Source organism: Gorilla gorilla, chromosome 10 (genome assembly GCF_029281585.2).
Source record: "Gorilla gorilla gorilla isolate KB3781 chromosome 10, NHGRI_mGorGor1-v2.1_pri, whole genome shotgun sequence".
Lineage (NCBI taxonomy): Eukaryota > Metazoa > Chordata > Mammalia > Primates > Hominidae > Gorilla > Gorilla gorilla.
In genome coordinates, this window is record NC_073234.2 from 44,476,906 (window position 1) to 44,496,229 (window position 19,324).

The following is a 19,324-nucleotide window of genomic DNA, read 5'->3' on the forward strand; positions in this document are numbered from 1 at the left end:
ACCTGGCCCACTCAGGGCGGAAAACTGCTTAAAGGCATTCCTGAACCACAAACAATACCATGAGAAATCTGTGCCTTAAGGACATGTTTCTGCTGCAGATAACTTGCCAGAGCCCATCCCTTTGTTTCAGCCCATCCATTTTGTTTCCCATAAGGAATACTTTTAGTTAATCTATAATCTGTAGAAACAATATTTATCACTGGCTTGCTGTCAATAAATATGTGGGTAAATCTCTGTTCATGGCTCTCAGCTCTGAAGGCTGTCAGTCCCCTGATTTCCCACTCCACACACTATATTTCTGTGTGTGTGTCTTTAATTCCTCTAGCACCTCTGGGTTAGGGTCTCCACAACTGAGCTGGTCTTGGCAGAACATTCTTTAAATTATAATTAACTACATTTTTATATCTTCACAGTAATACAAAACACAGTCATTTGCAAAACTGGTTCAGATTACTTAAATACCAGATACAATTTTTTAGTCCTCTACATAAGCATTTGGAAGGTACTTATGTTTATATGAAATTAAGCTATGAATGCTTTTCTACAGCAGTAACTGCACATCAGGAAGGCCAAGACAAACACAAATCAGGGAATGGAGTTTTCCCAAAGATGCAGTGCGAAAAAACTATAAACAGTTAATTCCAAGCACATGAATGGGTTTCTCTGCTATAGGAAATTCAAGTGGAATAAGGAATGGAGATGCATGAAAAGGTTTCTTGAAGGGAGGAAGGATGACACCCTTTATGCATTTAGTTTTCAGCCCCTTCTACTGCATCACATTCTTCCTTGCACTGTCTGATATCCATAGTGTTAGGTTGTCTCTAAGCAGATAAGGGTGCTGTCTTTGTATGAATCTTCATTCCTTGTATCAAGTTCTGCAGTGTATCTGTTTTATTCAGCATGCAGGTGAGCTCTGCATTATTAAGGGTCTCACAGTAAAATACAGAAAAGTTAAGAGCAAGCCCCAGGTAGATTGGGTGGGTGAATTGACTCTCTTTCTTGCTTATATCAAATGCCTCTTGGTAAGCTCCTTGGGAATTATCTATCTTGTTTTCAATCATCACCACTTGCAACTTCGGCAAGGTACAGGAAGTAATCTCCCTTCATTTTCAATTAGAAGACCTTACTCTCTGGATTAGTTGCATCAGCTATTAAATACTTATCCAGCAATTCCAGGACTGTGGTACAGATGGATCTCAGCTCAGACTCTACTTTCTCCTGATAGCCCTTAATCAGCTGCAACTTCTTGTCGGAGGTAACAGTTTTCTGCTCAGTGCTCAAGGTGACCCTGTAGGCAGACCTATGATCCCCGACCATGTATGTGTAGGCCAGTGAAAGCAGGTTGAGCTCCTCATTGAACAGCTTGGTGCCCTGCTCTGTCACAGCCTTCACCCAGGTAGTGATGTAGTCGTACCATCTGGCCAGCTCAGCCAGCTTGGCCTTCTAGGATCAGCTCTGTGTTCTCCGTGGCAGGCACAGGGCTGTGATTGGGACAGAGGCAGGAGATGAGGAGAGTGAGGGCAAGCCCCAAGCCAGATTGAGAGGAGTTCTCAAGAGCTTCCGCCCAAAGCCATCCCTAAGGAGAGCCTGGCCCCTCCGTGAGGGCAGTGCCTTGCTCAGGCCCTCAAGCCCAGAACCGCCAGAGGAGGCCCATGGGCCCACCCTGGCACTCCCTTTTTCAGGGAACTTTCATTCGCATTCTTGACATCAGAAGTGGGATTTGAAGCAAACTCCAACTCTCCTCCCTGCATCATCCTAAACCAATACATTAGGGCCTGCAAGAGCCCCTTGGACTCAGTTGTCTTCTTGGCCTCAGTTGTCTTCAGGATAGGAGGTGAGTAGGGGGGTGGCCTCCAGTAAGTCCTCTTGAATTCCCATGCTTTGGCTAAGGTCTCACAGACTTAATTTTCTTCAGGAAGCCTGTTCATCTGGCTCCACAAGGTACCCATTTGCGGGATATGCTTGCACTTTGTAGGGTACATTCATACTTCATGGGGTATGCTTACACTTCAGTTTTGCCAGGATGCATGGACTTCTACTGCACTTGAAAGGATGCATTTGTCAGGTCAGTGCAAAAGTTTTGTGGAGACATTCACGCTAAGGACACTGGAAGGGAAGGGATGTCTTTGTTAAGTCAGTGCAATGGGTAGCTTGTATTTTAAGTTTTCTCTGCTGATCAGCCACTTTTCAGCACTCCAGCTGGTTTTATAAGCAAAAATTATAATCCAGGGAGTTACAATTGGCTAAGTCTCTGGACAAAAATTACCTAGGATAATCCTAAACTTCTTTGGCAGAAATGGAGCTCTTTTGAAATTTCAAATGTTCCTGTGTGCACAATTGGAATAGAAAACACCAAAACTGCCAGAGATAATGGAAAGTTTTTTTTTCAGATGGGATCTGTCACATTCAAGGCAGTATGGCTGCAGATGGGAAGTCTTTTTTTCCCAGTTGGCCTTTTTTTTTTTTTTTTTGAAGCAAGTTATCTACAAATGGTTTAGCACCAGGTTTCCCAGGAATGTGCATTACATGATAGGCAAGGGGGTGGCTGCACCTTGTTTCCCAGGACTAGGGGCTCTCTGCACTGCAACTGGCCCTTTTGAAAGTTATTTTATTTTATTTTACTTTCAGTTCTGGGATACATGTGCAGAAAATGCAGGTTTGTTATATAGGTATACATGTGCCATGATGGTTTGCTGCGTTTATCAACCCTTCATTTACGTTTTAAGCCCCACATGTATTAGCTATTTGTCCTGATGCCCTCTCTCCACTTGCCCCCACCCCCCAACAGGCCCCAGTGTGTGTTGTTCCCCTCCCTGTGTTCATGTGTTTTCATTGATCAACTCTCACTTATGAATGAGAATATATGGTATTTGGTTTTCTATTCCTGTGTTAGTTTGCTGAGGATGATGGTTTCCAACTTCATCCATGTCCCTGCAAAGACATGATCTCATTCCTTTTTATGGCTGCATAATATTCCATAGTGTATATGTATCACATTTTGTTTATCCAGTCTATCATTGATGGGTATTTGGGTTGGTCCTTTAGAAAATTCTAAACAGAATCAAAAGGCTACCATTGCCTCCCTTAAGAGAAAATAATTCCAGGCTGGATGTGATGGCTCATGCCTGTAATCCCAGCACTTTGGGAGGACAAGGTGGGTGGATCACTTGAGGTCAGGAGTTCGAGACCAGCCCGGGCAACATGGTGAAACCCCATCTCTACTGAAAACACAAAACTTAGCTGGGCGTGGTGGCACACACCTGTAGTCCCAGCTACACGAGAATCACTTGAACCAGGGAGGCGGAGGCTGCAATGAGCTGAGATTGCACCACTGCACTCCAGCCTGGGTGACAGAGTGAGACCTTGTCTCGGAAAGACAGAGAGAGAGAGAGAGAGAGAGAGAGAGAGAGAGAGAGAAAATAATTCCAAATTGAGTGAATGCCTTAATGAAATAGAAAGAGAGATTAGAGCTTTAAGCCTGAAACTAAAAATGCAAAAAACCCTCTGGAAGAAACTTCTTCCACTAGACTCCCCTTTCTGCCACTCTTCCTGTCTTCATTCCCCTTTCTGCCACTCTTCCTGTCTTCCTGTCTTCTTCCAGTCTTTCTTTCAGAAAATCTTTTTGCCACCTGTCCTTTATCCTTCACTTTCTCCTGCCTCTTTCACTCTTTCAGCTGGTTATTTTGGAAACATTTCTAAATTTTTTCTGAACTTGTCTGTGTGTTTTCTTGTAAAATCCTGTGAGAAATTCCTGCAATTGTATGTTACATTGATATCCATTTTAATCCTCTTCTAACACACCCAGACTTCTTGAAAAAGCTTAAATTCTTTCTGTGCTTGAGGTATAAATTTGCTACCTTATTTTCTTTAAAGCTCGGTAAAGGCTTCAGCCATGTGGAACAGATAAATTTCAACCTGTTCCATTTACAGAAATGCAGTTGGAAGCAAATTGTTTTTTTAAACTAATCAGTTTTACTTAACTCATGGCTAAGTTTTAAAACAAAAGCTATAAGATCTTTATTTGTGTCTGTATTTTTGTGTATATATATGTTTACATATCTATTCATATATTGTCTATAATTCCAAATTGTTTTATAAATAAATGAGTACTCACCAGGTGCAATGGCTTATGCCTGTAATCCAAGCTCCTCAGGAGGCTGGGGTGGGAGGATCACTTGGCTCACCTCAACCTCTGCCTCCTGGGTTCAAGCTATTCTCGTGTCTCAGCCTCCCAAGTAGCTGGGACTATAGGCACACACCACCACACCTGGCTAATTCTTATATTTTTAGGACAGATGGGGTTTTGCTGTGTTGGCCAGGACTTTGAGGCTGCAGTCAGCTATGATTGGGCCACTGCGCTCCAGCCTGGGTGACAGTGAGAGCCCATCTCTTAAAAAAAAAAAAAACTCATAGATTAAGCAAATAACCTGAAATGCTTTTCAAGTTAATGTGATTTAGTCATCTTTTGGCAGATGGGACTAGACTAATATTGTTAGATAATTGTTAAATAATTTTTTAAAAATTGTTGTTTTGATAGAAATTGCTGCATCTTCTGAGTTATCAGCAAAATGTGCTTGTATTTAACTTTAGAGTTCTTGCTTTTATAATATTTGCCTGGAATGCAGTAATGTACAATTGGTTGACAGAAACAGCTTGGGATAATGGCTAGATTTGTTTGATGTCTCTGGAAATTTTCTAGGCATAATTCTTTGAGAGTGAATGGATTTGGTGAATGTGGACAGGATAAATTTTGTAAATTAACTTTTGATAATGGTTTATGTTTTGTAATATGTTTACTTGGGAAGGTTTTTTAAATCTCTTTGGTAAGTATACCCTTAGAGTTTAGTTAAGCTAAATTAAATGATGGATGTTCATTGAATGTCTAGGTCATTTCCAGATAAAACATAATGCTGAGATATTTGTTGTTGAATGTAAGTATAGGCTCATATACTGCTGGCTTCTTATTTCCAAGAAAAACAAAAGTTATTTGAATCTGTTAGTAGAAATGTCCTGTTTCATATTAAAGAGTTGTTTTGTTAGAAAGCCTATGTCTCTGGAAATTATAAAATGTGTATTCATGGATTTTTTGGTATGTGATTGGTGGTTAAGAGTTGATAACTTCTAGCTGGGTGTGGTGGCTCATGTCTGTAATCCCAGCACTTTGGGAGGCCAAAGCAGGTGGATCACCTGAGGTCAGGAGTTTGAGACTACCCTGGCCAACACAGCAAAACCCCATCTGTCCTAAAAATATAAGAATTAGCCAGGTGTGGTGGTGTGTGCCTGTAGTCCCAGCTACTTGGGAGGCTGAGACACGAAAATAGCTTGAACCCAGGAGGCGGAGGTTGAGGTGAGCCAAAATTGTGCCACTGCACTCCAGCCTGGGTGATAGAGTGAGACTCTGTCTCAAAAGAAAAATTGATAACTTCCTGGGTTTTCATTGAAAATTAGGCTTTCTAAGAGTTGACATTATAACTAATGTGTGTGATTAAACTACTAGAGATGAAAAAGACCATTCCATATGTAAGCATATGAGAAGGATATGATGTATTTTTGGTAAGGAAGGTTGAAAAGAAAGAGGATTATTTTGTATAAGAAAGAATGTTGTATGGCAAATTTTTCTCCTAGAGTAAAATGATTGGTTATTTAAGTAAGAGAAAGTATAAGAAAAAGCAGAATATCCAAGCATATCATAAATGGTCTGAGTAAGTCATGATAAGGTTTATAAAAATAGCATTTATAGAGGAAATATTCTGTGTCATCACTTTGTCTACAGTTGGAGGGAAATTATTTATGGGTCTTACTAGGGATTGAACTTTGATGTGAAAAACACACTGATGCAGATTTTGTCCCGTGTGTTAGAATAGCAAGGTTTTCTTAGAATGTTGATTTGCTCTTAGTAAAATTATGAGGTTTTTGATTAATTCTGAAATGTGTTTCTTTGACAGCCATCCTCTCAATTACAAACGGTTTCTATTTCTGCCACATTTCTCCCTGGGATCTATCTAACTTCTTTCTCTAGTTTCAGGTTGGAAATACAGCTCTACTTCTTTCTATCCTAAAAAGATACGGTTTTTGCTTGGTTGGGATGATAACATTCTCCTTCAACCTTTTTGTTGACTCCTGTAACATTTTTCTGGTTCTGCCAGTTCACTTTTCATCAGGTTTAACTTTCAGGTTATCTAAATGAACTTACAAAAGAAAAAGCAATCACATTGCAAGAGATTTTCTTTTCTTTGCCTTGTGGGCAATTGGCCTAGGAAACAAAGATTCTGTTTTACCAAGATAATTTCCTGTGCTTCAAGTTATCTTTATTAGGTTTTTTATTACTTAGGAAAACTGCGCTTTAAAAGGGTTAAGGTTTTTACATTCATGTAACTTTTTCTATTGTTTTTGACATCTTTTGATTGTCAGTCTGGTTAAATGAATAACTATCGTCTTGCAGCGAACTTTGATTCTATTGAATCAGATACTTTGAACTTTAAAGCTTGTGACATCTTTGGAAGGTTTCCTGGGATCAAAGCCCTAAATTAAATCTTTTAGATATTATTAGGAAGCATTGTCAAATAAAAATTATTTTTAACTTTCTTTAAGTTGCATGTGTAAATGTGTTATTAAAATGTGTTTCAAAATTGCATGTGATAAAATTCTGAGATATAGTGATATGTATTGTCAATCAGCTATAGTCCAAAATTGCTTTTCATGGAACTGCTGATCAGTGTCAAGCAAGGTAAAATTGATTACATGAAATTAAGTAATTGATAAGGATAATGTTTTATGACTTTTATTAGAGCATTCTTGGTCTTACATGTTTTGTTTTTCAGATTCAAGGAAATTTACTTCATAATTTTTTATAGTTTGTAATAATTTGGTAAAATATCCTTTTGTTAACAAAAGTGGAAGCATTTGCTTTTTCTCCCTACTTGAGATCTCCAAAATTTAGAAACTATTTGTGAGTATTCTTATTTTATTTACATGCTCTCTATAAGCAGGATACAAGTGTAATTCTCAGTTATAATATCAAGGTTTTGACTGAAATGTCATATTTAAGAATGTACATAAAATGCCTGGCTTCAAGATTTCCCAGGCTTACAGTAAGTGAGTCAAAATTGCTACTTCCAGGCATGCCCAAGGACACTAAGATTGTAAGTGAAATCTAAAGTTTGCCTTCATTTGGCTTCCTAAACTCAAAAGGTTTTAAATTTAAGATTCCTATAAAATCAGTGTAAAAAGAAAAACTTATGTTTCCAAAGAAAAACTATATAACTGTTACTATATTGTAGATCTGTACATTGTTTTCAGATCCTTGTTATTTACCTCTAGACTGGACTACACCCTGAATTCTTCTAATTTCCTGATGCCTCTGCCAAACTCCAACAAGGAACACTCTTAGACAATTAACAGGTGCTTACCTGACTTTCTACCTTGCCTGGCCCAGGCTGTTCAAATTGGCTATGAGCTCTCAGTCACAGAAGTCCCACCAAGGGACTAGACAGACCCAGAGCAGGTAGCCACATCACTTCAACAATAATATGGGACAAAGACATAACACTGGTAGTCAATGCTGCCCATGGCAGGTTTCAACCAAACGGAGTGAAATGTCAAAGTATGCCCCTGGCCAACAGACAAAATGAATTCCCCATGGCTAACTGAGGTGCTCACATTTACAGGAAGTATGGCTGAGAAGGTCTCAGGAAACTTACAATCATGGCAGAATGCAAAGGACAAGTAGGCACATCTTACATGCAGGAGCAGGAAGAAAAGAGTGAAGGGGGAGGTGCTATACACCTTTAAACCACCAGGTCTCATGGGAACTCACTCACTATCATGAGAACAGCAAGGGGGAAATCTGCCCCCATGATCCAATCACCTCTCATTAGGCCCCCTCCTCCAACATTATGAATTACAATTCTACGTAAGATTGTGCAGGAACACAGATTCAAATCGTATCATTCTGCACTTGGCCCCTCCCAAATCTCAGGCTCTTCTCACATTACAAAATACAATCATCACTTCTCAAGAGTCCCCCAAAATCTTAACATATTTCAGCATTAACTCAAAAGTCCGCAGTCCAAAGCCTCATCTGAGGCAAGGCAAGTCCCTTCCACCTGTGAGCCTGTAAAATCAAAGACAAGTTAGTTACTTCCAAGATACAATGGGGCTACAGACATTGAATAATACACCCATTCCAAAAGAGATAAATCACCAAAACAAAGGGACTACAGGTCCCATGCAAGTCCAAAATCCAGCAGGGCAGTCATTAAATCTTGAAGCCCCAAAATAATCTCCTTTGGCTCCATGTCTCACATGTAGGCTACACCAATGCAAGGGGTGGGCTCCCAAAGCCTTGGGCAGCACTGCTCCTCTGGCCTGCAGGGCTCAGCTCCCATGGCTGCTCTCAAGGGCTGGCATTGAGTGCCTGCAGCTTTTTCAGGTACATGGTACAAGCTGCCAATGGATCTACTATTCTGGTGTCTGGAGGATAGTGGCCCTCTTCTCACAGCTCCACTATGCAGTACCCCAGTGGGAACTCTATGTGGGGGCTCCAACCTCATATTTCCCCTCCACACTGTCCTAGTAGAGGTTCTCCATGAGGGCTCCACCCCTGCATCAGAATTCTGCCTGGACATCCAGGTGTTTCCATAAATTCTCTGAAATCTAGGTGGAAGCTTTCAAGCCTCAACTTTTTCCCTCTGCCCACCCACAGGCTTAGCACCACAAAGAAACTGCCAAGTCTTAAAGGCTTGCACCCTCTGAAGCAGTGGCCTGAGATATATCTGGAGCCCTTTTAACCATAGCTGGAGCTGGAGCAGCTGGGGTGCAGGGAGCACTGTTCCAAGGTTATGCAGGGCAGCAGGGCCCTTGGCCTGGCCCAAGAAACAATTTTTCCATTCTAGGCCTCTGGGCCTGTGATGGGAGGGGCTGCTCTGAAGGTCTGTGTCATGGTTTCAAGGCATTTTCCCGATTGTCTTGGTTACTAACATTTGGCTCCTCTTAAGCAAATTTCTGTAGCTGACTTGAATTCCTTCCCTGAAAATGGGGTTTTCTTTTCTACCACATGGCCAGGCTGCAAATTTTCCAAACTTTTATGCTCTGCTTCCCTTTTAAATATAAGTTCCAGTCCCAGTTTTATGTCATTTCTTTGCTCATGAATATAAGCATAGGCTGCTGGAAGCAGCCAGGCCACATCTTGAATGCTTTGTTGCATAGAAATTTCTTCCACCAGATGCCCTCAATCATCACTCCCAAGCTCAAAGTTTCACAGATCTCTAGAGCAGAGACACAATGCCTCTAACCTCTTTGCTAAAGTATAATAAAAGTCAACTTTGCTCCAATTTCCATTAAGTTCCTCATCCCCATCTGAGACCTCCTCAGCCTGGACTTCACTGTCCATAACACTACCAGCATTTGGTCACAACCATTCAACAAGTCTTTCAGAAGTTCCAAACTTTCATTTTCCTGTCTTCTTCTGAGCCCTCCAAATTGTTCCAACCTCTGCCCATTACCTGGTTTCAACTCACTCACTATCATGAGAACAAAAAGAGAGAAATCTGCCCCTGTGATTCAACCACCTCCCACCAGGTCCTTCCTCCAACACTGAGGATTAAAATTCAACGTGAGATTTGGGTGGGGACACAGATCCAAACCACATTAAGAACAGTCTTATACTCTGTGTTCTCAGAAAGATATTTTAAAACTATCTGCCGGGTGCGGTGGCTCATGCCTGTAATCCCAACATTTTGGGAGGCCAAGGTAGGTGGATCAACTGAGGTCAGGAGCTCAAAACCAGCCCGGCCAACATGATAAAACCCCGTCTCTACTTAAAAAAATACAAAAGTTAGCTGGGTGTGGTGGCGCCCACCTGTAATCCCAGCCACTCAGGAGGGTGAGGCAGTAGAATCACTTGAACAAAGGAGGCAGAGGTTGCAGTGCCAAGATCGTGCCACTACACTCCAGCCTGCAGCCTGGGTGACAAGAGTGAGACTCCATCTCAAAAAAAAAAAACAAAAACTATCATAGGAACTTCCTTTCTATGATCAAGCCAAACCAGTTCCTTTTGTGGGTGCCAGGATAAACTGCATCCAGAAATATCCCTCCTTGGTAGTTTGAAAGAAACAACTGACAGAAATTTCTGTTGGGGTTTAGAAATCAACCAATCAGAGATCACCTGCCTCCAACTCAGGGTTTAGTTGTATGAACCAATCAGGGTTCAGTGGTATTGACCAATCAGAACTCAGCTGCACTGACCAATCATAACTTTTTCCATACTTCATTTGCATAAATAGACTTGATTGGGAACCTGGGCAGAGAAACTTTTGCTATAATACCTGAGTCCTCTCTTTGTTCTTTGGAATGCACCCTCATTTTACAATGAAGGCTGCCATCTCTCCAGTTTGCAATTTGTTCTCTGGAATAAAGTCTCTTTCTTCCAAACTCATTTTCAGAGAACTTTTGTTCACAATGTGAAGTCAAGGTTTTCAGTACATAGACGGGGTAGGTAGATTAGGTAGATAGATAGATAGATACTTGTCTTAGTCTATTTTCTGCTGCTATAACAGAATACCACAAACTGGGTAATTTACAAATAATAGAAGGTTATTTGGCTCATGATTCTGGAGGCTGGAAAGTCCAAGAGCATGGCACTGTCATCTGGCTAAGGTCTTCTTTCTGCATGATAATGTGAGTGGAAGATGGACGTGAGCACACAAGGCAGAGAAAGAAGATCGTCCAAACTCATCTTTTTTTCAGAAACCCACTCCCACAATAATCAACCCACTCCTTCAAAAATGGCCTTAATCCATACATGTAGGGCTTCACCCTCATGACCTAATTACCTCTTATTAGGCATCACCTCCCAACACTGTTGCACTGGGGATTAAGTTTCTAACAAACTTTTGGGGGGATACATTCAAACCATAGCAATACTTAAACCTGAATATCTTTGTGTGTATACATGTGTGTGTGTGTGTGTGTGTGTGTGTGTGTGTGTGTGTGTGTGTGTGTGTATGTTCCCTTTCTCCCTGAGAGGGCCTGGGAGCAGCAAGATCTCAATAATAATGCAAACACCTAGTACTAAGATCGTGACTTCTAAATACCATTCCCCCATTGAAAGGAAACAATCTGCTTGGAGAAATGGCTGACTTCAGGGCTGATGCAGGGAAAATACAAGATGAGCCAAGCTGGTTTGAAATGGGTCCCACCAGCTAAACAAGTGATAATTTAAGCATCAAAATAATTATTGAAATCAATAGATAATAACCAATCAAATAAGATAGAAAACTTTGAGTCCATACTAATGGACTGAATTGTATTCTCCCACAAGTCATATGTTGAAAGCCTAACTCCCAATGTCTTTGTAGATATGTATTTGGGAATAGGGCCTTTATGAAGTAATTAAGGTTAAATGAAGTCATAAAGGAGGTGCTTTATAAAAAAAGAAAGAGACCTCTCTCTCTCTGCCATCTGAGGACACACCAAGAAGACTGCCATCTACAAGCAAGGAAGAGAGCCCTCACCAGAAACCAAACCAGGCTGGACTTTGGTCTTGAACTTTCCAGATTCCAGAACTGTGAGAAACTTAATTTTTGTTGTTTAAGCCACCCACTCTATGGTATTTTTTTTTCCTTCTTCCATGTGTCCAAGGCATGAACCAAGCATGGGCACAGACCAAAAGCCAAGCTGGGATAAACAAGGGGTTGCTTTGTCCCTGGCTGGTATGAGATCGTCACCACCAACCAGATGCTACTCTACCAGGTCGGGAACATCTATGGGTTTTTTATGGTAACCCTAAGCTGACTAATACATTGATATTAATTAATTAGTTAATGGGCAATACAATATTTACATATTTTCATAGTTACCTCCCTACAAAACACTTACTAATTACCAAAGGAAATTATAGTAAAGAAGCCTAGAAGATACCACCTGAACTAAGTGAGGAAAGTGAGCATTGTCAGTAACGAGACAAATTGAAATTATACACCACCTGAGAGTATCTGATAAGAGTAATACAGCTCACTTGTGTGATATTCCTGCTGAATTTAGCCACAAGGAAATATCAGATAAAGCCAAATTGAGGGACATTCTACAATATAAGTTGGTTTGTAACCTTCAAACGTGTTTAGGTCATGCATCAAAACACAGGCAACAAAAAACAAAATAGACAAATAGGACTTCGTTAAACTAAAAAGCTTCTGCACAGCAAAAGAAACAATCCACAGAGTGGAGAAAAAAAAAGTGTAGAATGGGGGCCAGGCACGGTGGCTCATGCCTGTAATCCCAACACTGTGGGAGGCTGAGGTGGGCAGATCACAAATTCAGGAGACCAAGACCATCCTGGCTAACATGGTGAAATCCCTTCTCTACTAAAAAAATAAAAATAAATTAGCTGGGCATGGTGTCACAGGCCTATAGTCCTGGCTACTTGGGAGGCTGAGGCCAGAGAATCACTTGAACCCATGAGGTGGAGGTTGCAGTGAGCTAAGATTGCGCCACTGCACTCCAGTCTGGGTGACAGAGCGAGACTCCATCTCAGAAAAAAAAAAAAACTGTAGAATGGGAGAAAATATTTGCAAATATTTATCTGACAGTAAACTAATGTCCAAAATATATAAGGAACTCAAACAACTCAACCAAAACAAAAACAAATAACCCCATTAAAAAGCAGGCAAAAGCTGAGCACAGTGGCTCATGCCTGTAATCCCAGCACTTTGGGAGGCCAAGGCAGGTAGGTTGCTTGAGCCCAGGAGTTCAAGACCAGCACAGGCAACACAGTAAAACCCCTTCTTCACAAAATAAATAAATAAATAAATAAATAAAAATTAGCCAGATGTGGTGGCATATGCCTGTGGTCTCAGCTACTCAAGAGGCTGAGGTGGGAGGATCACTTGAGCCTGGGAAGCAGAGGTTCCAGTGAGCTGAAATCATGCCAATGCACTCAAAGCCTGGGTGACAGAATGAGACCCTGCTTCATAAAAAAAGTGGCCAAAGGATATGAATAGATATTTTTCAAAAGAAGACATACATATGGGCAACAGATATATGAAAAAATGCTCAGAAATGCAAAGTAAACCCACAATGAGATGTTGTCTTATCCCAGCTATTATTAAAAAAACCAAAAAACAAAGAGTTGACAAGACATGGAGAAAAGGGAACTCATACACTCTTGGTAGAAATGTATATTAGTACAATCTCTATGGAAAATAGTATGGAGATTTCTCAAAAACCTAAAAATAGAATTACCATTCAATCCAGCAATTCCACTACTGAGTATCTATCCAAGGGAAGTAAATCAATATATCAAAAAGATATCTGTACTTGTATGATCATCACAGCACTATTCACAATAGCAAAGATATGAAATCAATCTAAATGTCCATCAATAGATGTATGGATAAAGAAAATTATATATATATATATTACACTATTTAGCCATAAAGAATAAAATCATGTATTTTGCAGCAACATGGATGGAACTGGAGGTCATTATCTCAACTGAAGCAAGCCAGGCACAGAAAGTCAAAAACCTCATGTTCTCACTCATACATGGCTGCTAAAAAATGTGTACACATGGACATAGTGAGTAGAATGACAGACAATGGAGACTTGGAAGGGAGAGGGGTTGGGGGGGCAGATGATGAGAAAGAAAGTTAATGGGTACAATGCACATTATTTGGGTGATAGATACCTTAAAAGCCTTGCCTTGATGAATATGCAATCTATGCCTGTAACCCCATGAATTTGTACTAATTTTTAAAGAAGTGTTTAAGTCATTGTATCAGGGTTCTCTAGAGGGACAGAACTAATAGGATAGATATATATATATATAAAGGGGAGTTTACTAAGTATTAGCTCACATGATCACAAGGTCCCACAATAGGCCATCTGCAAGCTGAGGAGAAAGGAGAGCCAGTTTGAGTCTCAAAACTGAAGAACTTGGAGTCTGATGTTTGAGGACAGGAAGCACCCAGCACGGGAGAAAGATATAGGCTGGGAAGCTAGGCCAGTCTAATCTTTTTATGTTTTTCTGCCTGCTTTATATTGTAGCTACCCTGGCAGCTGATTAGATGGTGCCCACCCAGATTAAAGGTGGATCTGCCTTTCCCAGCCCACTGACTCTATTTTCCATTGGCAACACTCTCACAGACACACCCAGGATCAATACTTTGCATCCTTCAATCCAATGAAGTTGACACTCAGTATTAACCATCATAGGCATGAAAGGCAAGGAAAGACTGAAGAATTGTTGCAGATTGAAAGAGCCTAAGAGACTGACAACTAACTGCCACATATGATTCAGAACTGAATCTTTGACTACAAAGAACAATATCTGGTCAATTGGTGAAACATAAATAGGGTCTAAGATTAGATGATAGAAATGCAACAATGTCCATCTCCTGATGTTGATGGCTATATTGTGACTCTGTAGAAGAATGTCCTTGTTAATAGGAAATACAACTAAAGTATTCAAATGTGATAGGGCATCATGTTAGCAACTTGGTCTCAATTCCAAAAAAAAAAAGGTTTTTTACACTGTATTTGCAACTTTTCTGCATATTTGAGATTGCTTCAATATAAAAAAGCAAAGTACAAAATAGAATGTATCATAAAGCAATATTTATGTTAAAATGGGACACTGAATAGCTCTAGAAGAATACCCAAGAAACTAGCAATATTGCTTTCCTCTAGGGAAGAGAACAGGAAAACTGGGAGACAGTCCTGAGGGAGAGGGAAAGACTTACATTTCTTTATTTTTTGAGACAGAGTCTCACTTTGTTGCCCAGGCTGGAGTGTAGTGGTGTGAACATGGCTCACTATAGCCTCAACCTCCTGGGCTCAAGAAATCCTACCACCTCGGCCTCCTGGGTAGCTGGAACTATAGGTGTGCACCACCTTGCCTGGCTAATTTTTTTTATTTTTTGTAGACACGTGATTTTGCCATGTCACCCAGGCTGATCTCAAACTCCTGAGCTCAAGCATTCACCAACCTTGACCTCCCAAATTTCTGGGATTACAGGCATGAGTCACTGCACCCTGCCAAGACTTACATTTCACCTCTTTTATTGAAGTCTTTTTTTACCATATGTATGTACTTTTAATTAAAAATTTTAAATTAATATTTTAAAATAAATAATACATATTTTTAATGTGACCAGAAATTTGATTTCTAGGTATGTACTAGAGAATCACTTGTATATATGTACAATGAGGCATTTAGGAGGATGTTCGTTGTAGCATGGTTCTTAGTAATGAAAAATGGAAAACAAGGGTTTATTAATCTAAAAAAGGCATAAATTTAATAGAATATTATACAGCAGCTAAAAAGGACAAGATCTACATGTATTAATATGTGTAGATTGATAAACTATCTTGAATAAAAAGGGCATGCTGCAGAATATGAAAATAGAATATATTTTATGTTACAAAAAATCAGGCCAGGTGTTGTGGCTCATGCTTGTAATCCCAGTAGTTTGGGAGGCTAAAAAGGGCAGATCACCTGAGGTCAGGGTTTGAGACCAGCCTGGCCAACATGGTAAAACCTCATCCTTACTAAAAATACAAAAATTAGCCAGGTGTGGTGGCTCACACCTATAGTCCCAGCTACTCAGGAAGCTGAGGCATGAGAATCTCTTGAACCCAGGACAGAGGTTGCAGTGAGCTGAGATCATGCCACTGCACTCCAGCCTGGGCAACAGAGTGAGACTCGGTCTCAAAAAAAAAAAAAAAAAAGAAGAAAAGAAAAGAAAATCAACTGTACAAGATATGTGTAGTTTCTGTAATTCCTTACTGCTCAAGTCACAAGATTTTTTATTTCCCCAATTGCTCCTATAGATAATATCATTACAGCAAAACCTAAGATTTGTCTTTTTAGAAGTATTTCAGATTTTTGGATTCAGGCAACTGACTGACACCACCTGGACTCATGGCTCATGACTCAACTGGTCCTGTGGCCCCACCCCCAGAGGCCGACTCAGTGCATGAGGACCATTCTCCACACCCCCATAATTATATCCCTAGATAATCAGTGACACCTATTCCCTAGTCTCTTGCCCACCAAACTCTCCTTAAAAAACCCTAACCTCTGAGCCTTTCGGAAGACTGATTTGAGAGATAATTCCAGTTCTACATGGCCAGCCTCATGTCAGTTAAACTCTTTCTTTACTGTAATACCACCACAGTCTCAATGAACTGGTTTTGTCTGTACAGTGGGCAGGAAGAGCCCATCAGGTGATGACACTGTGACTTAACCAATCCTATCCCTTCTTTACAAAGAATGTCCAAGGCAAAATATTTTAAGTAAGGCACATAAGTCAGGGAAGGACATGAAAGAGTATGCCCACGCATCTGGGGACAATGTCCAAGTACAAACTCAAAGGGGCAAGAAATACAGACCGCTTCCTTACCAGATCTGAAGAGCTTCAAGAGGAGAGAGGTGTTAGTGCTGCCACTTGCCAGCCCAGTCTCATATCTCTCTGACTGACCCATCCTCTGCAACAGCCATGCTTAGAGACATTTAGTTCCTTGAATATCCAAGTTCATTCCTATCCTTGTCTCTTCCTTTCACCCAGAATGCCTTTTCTCTTCTTACCTACCTGCATGGGTTAGAACTCAGTTCCTTTGTGAAGTCTTCTCTCTGCACCAAGAGAAGGTAAGTCAACCTGTCATTGGTGCCCCTGAGCACCTGGTATATACCTGCATTTGTATTTATTGTATAGCCATTACAGAATGTTTTCACCCACAGAACTGGGTTCAGATTCTGGCTCATTTGGCTGTGGAGAATTTTTTCTAACTCACAGAGTTTCTGTAAAGAGTAAATAGAGCACTTGACACAGCATTGCCCTTAAATTAACTATCTGATGTTCACTCTTTCCTCATAGGAACCATGAGTCAGGTTTAGTGACTTAAGGTACTTAATAAACAATTAATTCTTTAGTAACAGACCCATTCCCATCATTCCCATATGGGGTATATTTTATATATTTTGTATATATAAAATATATATTCATATGTGTATGTGTCTTATAGTAACATTACATTGGTTTTGAAACAGGTAGACATTTTAAAGGAACAGCAATAAGAATAAATCTAAGTCCTAATATCTCCTTTGCATTCCCTAATGAATTATCTTATACATTTGCAAGATTTGGACATTCCACTTCCAAAGGCCCTCATTTCAGATGACATCAGTAAGAATGCAACCCAGGCCTATCACTCAGGAGTACGCTCCTTCAGCAATGGTCAAGTCTTCCTCAGCAGTGAGGCTCTTGCCTCAGTTTGTCACAAAGAGCTTCTACACCATACTTAGAAATGCAGTAGCTACCATCAAACACAGATATTCTCCCATCTGGGCTAGAAACATTGATTACTCTTCCCCTGGCCTTTCTGATCAGGGGATGAAAGTTCTGTGTCACCTCAATGAATCCAATCAAGTTCATATTCAAGATCTTTAAGAGGTAAGGTGCAGTCACTCACACCTGTCATCTCAACACTTGGGAGACAAAAGCAAGAGGATTGTTTGAGGCCACGAGTTTGAGACAAGCCTGGGCAGCATATAAAGACCCTATCTCTACAAAAAAAATTTTTTTAATTAGCTGGGCATGATGGTGTGCACCTATAGTCCAAGCTACTCAGGAGCTTGAGGCAAGAGAATTGCTTGAGCCCAAGAGGTCTAAGCTACAGTGAGCCATGATCATGCCACTGCACTCCAGTCTGGGTGACAGAGTGAGATCCTGTCTCTCAAAAATATATTGAAATAGGGCTGGTTGCAGTAGCTCATGCCTGTAATCCCAGACTTTGGGAGGCCAAGGAGGGTGGATCATTTGAGGTCAGGAGTTTGAGACCAGCCTAGCGAACATGGTGAAACTCTGTCTCTACTAAAAATACAAAAATTAGCTGGGCATGATGGTATGTGCCTGTAATCCCAGCTACTTTGGGAGGCTGAGGCAAGGTAATCGCTTGAACCTGGGAGGCAGAGGTTGCAGTGAGCTGAGATTTCACTACAGTACTCAAGCCTGGGCAACAGAGCAAGACTCAGTCTCTCTCTCTCTCTCTCTCTCTCTCTCTCTCTCTCTATATATATATATATATATATATATATATATTCTGTTTTCCAGAGAAATGTGGAATATATATATATATATATATATATATATATATAGAGAGAGAGAGAGAGAGAGAGAGAGAGAGAGGGAGAGAGAGGGAGAGAGAGAGAGATGAAAATACTTCATGATGGGATAAAGGATAGGAAAACTGTAGAGGTGTCAATTAACATAATTCCTTAAGAAGATAATATGGCAACAGTCTCCAAAAGCCTTAACAATTTTACCCTTTGAATTTATAATTTTACTCCTTGGAATTTATAGTAAGGAAATAATACAAGTGGAGAAGAAGCCTTTTACACAAAACGGTTCTTTGTAAGTTCACATAGAGAACTTACAAAGAACTACAAGGCAAGAATAATAAATTCTGAAAAAGAATAAGAGGAGCTTGCTTTGTCAAATATCAAAACTATAAAGCTATAGGTACTAAAAATGTGCTGTGCTGGCACTGAAATTTCCACATTTCTCTGGAAAACAGAATAGAGAACACCAAAATACAACCAAATATATACTATATGGAATAGGTGTATGATAAAAACTGGTCTTTTAAATCAGTAATGAAAATACTGGCTTTTCAATAAATGGTGTTGATAGAATTGGCTATACAATTGGAAGCAAAACAAATTAGATCCCTATCTCACATCATGAACAAATATAACTTATTTGTAGATTATAATTAGAATTGTTTTGCATTCATATGAGTATTAAAAGAACATTTAGGAGAATAGTTTTATTATCCTTGGAGTACAGAAATATTGGGGGAACCCACTCCCAATATTTCAATGTAGGTTCTTTCTATTTTCCATAAGTGTCAGCCAGCTGAGAAATAAAGAGAAAGAGTACAAAGAGAGGAATTTTACATCTGGGCCACTGCGGATGACATCACATATTGGTAGGACCAAGATGCCCACCTGAGCCTCAAAACCAGCAAGTTTTTATTAAGGGTTTCAAAAGGGGAGGGGGTGTAAGAACAGGGAGTAAGTACAAAGATCACATGCTTCAAAGGGCAAAAAGCAGAACTACTAATAAGGGTCTAACAAAGATCACATGCTTCTGAGGGAACAGGACAAAAGGCAAAAGCAGAACTACTGATAAGGTCCAACAGCAATCACAAGGCAAAGGGCAAAAGTAGAACTACTGATAAGGGTCTATGTTCAGCGGTGCATGTATTGTCTTGATAAACATCCTAAACAACAGAAAACAGGGTTCGAGACAGAGAACCCATCTGA

At 40.2% G+C, this 19,324-nt stretch overlaps 1 non-coding gene and 1 pseudogene across 1 annotated transcript; both read right to left on the reverse strand.

Moving 5' to 3' along the window:
* Positions 1 to 749: 749 nt before the first annotated feature.
* On the reverse strand, positions 750 to 1,751 carry LOC101126122 (14-3-3 protein theta-like; annotated as a pseudogene).
* A 9,876-nt stretch (positions 1,752 to 11,627) lies between these two features.
* Positions 11,628 to 11,761, reverse strand: LOC115930336 (small nucleolar RNA SNORA48). The gene has a single exon (XR_004066975.1). It is a non-coding gene; the product is annotated as a small nucleolar RNA SNORA48 (small nucleolar RNA).
* Positions 11,762 to 19,324: the final 7,563 nt, after the last annotated feature.